Consider the following 4,407-nt stretch of genomic DNA (forward strand, 5'->3'; position numbering starts at 1 on the left):
GAGAGATGGAGTCAGGAGGTTATTGGCTTTGGAACAAGAATAATAATCGAGAATTTCCAGAGGGAAGGAAAATATGAGAGCCTGAGAACAGAGTTAAATAAATGTGTGAGGTGGATGATCGCTTTTTTGGCAGGCATCTGGCAACTTCAGCAGTAATGTGATCAAACCCGGGAGATTTTTTGAGAGGGTATTTATCAATAGTATATTTAACTTCATTCGGAGTGAAGTCTTTGACAGGGAGAGCAACTGGTAATGGGGAGTTTAGAAACTCTTCCACAGAATTGATGTTATTTGGAGAGGCAATATCAGAGTGAGGTTGGAAAATATCAGATAGGTGGAGTTTAAACAGTTCGGCTTTATCTGTATCAGTTATAGCAAAGCTGCCATCGTTTTAAAAAAAAAAAAAAAAAAATTAGAAAGAATAAAAACAACTTTTACAGTTATCAGTATTCCTTACTCAACTCTGAACGCAATTAATAAATTAAGTATGAAAATAACTTTCATCGATATAATAAAATCAATTAATTTGTGTTAAGATTTACAATGGCCAATAGGTAAATCAGTAAAACTAATTACTAACTAGTTTGGAATGGCGTACGACGATTTAAGACCGAACAAATGAATCAATCAACGTTACTCGAGTACCTAACCTATATTGGTTATTAGTCCATACACCGACACACTTCCAATGGACTCGATTCCAGGCAATTAAGCGGTTATAGCCACTCATCGTGTACCCAATATGAAAATCGTTCTGATATGAATATTAATGGCCGTGTAAAAATTAAAAAAAAAAAACATGCACGTGATTCGTGACCATAATATAATACATTGTAATATAGGTCTCTTTTTTTAATCTCCATTTTCATGACCACGATAATAATTAGTCAAAATTAAAAAAAAACAATATTTAGTTAAACTTGTTAAATTTGATACACAAATAATATTTTATTACTAAAAAAAAAATTGACTCAAGTATTACATCTGTAAAAGTATTAATGTACAATGAGTTTGTATTTATCTATATTGATTCGTACAAATGTATAATGCACATTCAACAGATGGTAATTGGTTGGTATTTTTCACAATTTTCTATTGTGTACCTACTGCATTTTATTGGAAAATTAATAATTAAAACAAACAAGAAGTTGTTCTAACCTAACCTTATAAGAGATTTAAAACTTATTTTTATTTTTTATTCTGCAATACTAATCAATATCTAAAATTATGCTATTTATCATAATTTATATTAAAATATGCTATAATATTTTTAAATTTTCAAGTTTAAAGTAAAGTAAAATAAAGGGTAATATAATTATCGCTCCTTCATAACAATTCTACTTTTAAATGTTGATAATAATTTTAGGATCGGCTTACAGCTTGAAAATTAAACAAAATATATCGTACAGTCACACATAAGTTGTTATTGTTTTAGTTTAAAAATATAGAAAATACAAAAACATATTTTATTTTTATAAGTGTTTGAAGTTAAAATGTTGATAAAATTCATAAATATCACGAAAATATGCAAACTAGTATTTAGTTAAAAATTCAAAGAGCTTTTAAATGTTTAAAAACTTTGCTCTAAAATATATTATGACTTAGAAGATTATTTGTAAGTTTTTCATACAATAACATTAATAAAAAATTAAATTAATAAATACATATTTACCTATAGTATATTATGTGTTAATTTATGCGTATAAGTGTATAACACCCATAATATGCACAATTTTTTATTTAATATTGTTTGTTAGGATTTAAGACCTCGTGTATTATATTTATTAATTATACAATGAACCTATTCTAATCGTTATGTGGGAAATGGATTTTCGATTTTTTTTTTCTAGGAACACTAAAATAAAGCTGTATAATAAAATAATTAATTTAGTACCATACTAATTAAACAATACAACAAATCGAAAATCTATTTCCTACATAACCTAGAAAAGAGAAATAGAAAATAAATTACCAATATAAATTTAATATTTATTATGAAATATCCTTAGGTTTATAACAGACGGACAAACTGTCTCCGCTTAGAATCGATCTTCGTAGAACCGTAGGTATATTATTATGCTTCATCATTGAATTCAAATTTAACACATCCATAACCTATGCTACAATGACTTTTTGTAATGAAAAACATACTCGTCAACCACTATATTATCATCATCATGACGTATAGTATTATACATAAGACTATCAGAGTGTCTTTTTTATTTTATTTAAGACATAATATTATTCAATAATTAAGATAGACGCCATTTTTATAAATTCATATCTTGTAATTTATTTATCTTTATATTTTTGTATGACATTGTATTAATATTTTCGTTATCACAAATGCTGATAAATAGGTTTGGCAGACACAATGTATGATAATCCATACCTGAAATCTTAATTTTTTCATTTCAAAACTGTGTATAGGAACTTGAACCATTATTTTATAAAACAAAAGCAAACAATTAATTAAGAGCCGTTATTTTCGGTTGATATACAAATTACAAATTTCAACCTCACAGAATATTCTCAATACAATATGTTATAGATACGATGAATTTATCTGGTATATATATATTTTCACCTCCAGAATTATATTATGATTATTACTTACTCAACTGTTTAAAATATATAAAATAGATGGAATAGGTGGATAGATCAATAAAAATAATGCATCAGCTTTTGCCATTCTAATGTCTGATAAAATTATTTCCATGCACATATAATTTAAAAATATATATATTTATACTTAAAACTCGGTAGCTACCTAAACTTAAACCGAAACCTTATCTACCTTTTTAGATAATTTGGTTCAAATTGAATTTAACACCTTCATCCGTGCGTCGGAAAAACTTCCTCAGACTACTGTCGATGTCAATTCTGGTCACACTAAAGGGATTTCACAATTTCTAGTCATCTTTGATAATGCCATAATATAGGTATATATACTGCGTACTAGGTATATCAACTCTTCTATTATTACGGTTTTCCACGGATTCACTGAGCAGAATGATATTTTATATTAACTATGTAGCTAAACTACAAAATATATTATAATCGCTCTAATACGTTTTTTTCTGACAGTGAAATATTCTACAAACAACAGTTAACACTCACGAACACTGTATGTTACTAAAATTTAAAATCACCGGACGATTATCCACGTCAATAGTGCATGGATAGAGATCGTCAACATTAAGTCACCGCGTGTCTCATGTAATATTATTTGTATCTATATTGGAATCGAATATCCAATATCGGCACATTGTTCAACTCTAAAATCTCAGCACTCTTGAACAGTTTTTGAATACATCTGTTGTATGGCGCCATGGCGGAAACTGTTTTGCAAACTGTTGCAATTTTGCAAATAAGTTTCTGAATCCAATGTGTTAATCATATTGATGAGACATTCCATATCAATAGACACGAAAATGTTTACCATGCTATTATGGTAACACGTTTAATTACATACCTACCAAAATATTATCGAGTGTGTAATCATAAGCTCACGCATACTGCTTCGGGAAGTAGGTACTTGATTGATTTAGAAATCAGTAGTGGCTTACACACTTCAAATAATTTAGGGTATCTTTAGTTATTATACTAACCAGAACTAATTGTTTTAAGACACTATATAGTAATATATTTTAAGAAACACAAATAATGATCGCTATTTTACATAATATTTAACTCGGTAATAAATGTGCATTTTTATCTTTTATTAAAAATGTTGTATTATTTTTTTTCTATATTATTTGTTGCTTTGCGTAAATAGACTTTTAATTTCTCAAATATATATATATATATTGTTCATTCATTTAGGGTTTATTCTTGTGATAAAAAGTGGTAAAATAGGTAAGTTAAGTTAATGATTTATTATACCTAAATTAGATTTCCGATAATTTGGGATTAATAGATGGAAGAGTTACACTGCAATATATTTTTTTTCTTTTAAGCAGATAGATTATATTATTTTACACTTATAATCTACAAACAGTGTTCACAAGTCCGAAAAAAATACAATGTTCTGCAGAGTGCATGATATAGACGAGTTGGGAGAATATATACATAAATAATAAATATATAATATAACGAATTCGATATGTTCAAGTCATAATAGTGTATGATTGTTGTCATATTGGTTGCCATATGATAATATAATTATTCTAATTGCATATTTTTTCGTTTCTTGCATAAAATAGCTTAGTAATATTTTGAGTCATAATTTTGTTACATATTAAAAATTTTTTTTTTTTACATATTTTGAAAAAAATAAGTGAATATTTTTGTACATAATATAATATGTTGATTTTAGATTCTGAGTGGAACGATGAATGTATTGATTTTACAATGATGTGTGTTTTTTTTTTTATTTTTTATTTATTTTTTTTTTTTTATTTTGGG

Source organism: Acyrthosiphon pisum, chromosome A1 (assembly GCF_005508785.2).
Source record: "Acyrthosiphon pisum isolate AL4f chromosome A1, pea_aphid_22Mar2018_4r6ur, whole genome shotgun sequence".
NCBI lineage: Eukaryota > Metazoa > Arthropoda > Insecta > Hemiptera > Aphididae > Acyrthosiphon > Acyrthosiphon pisum.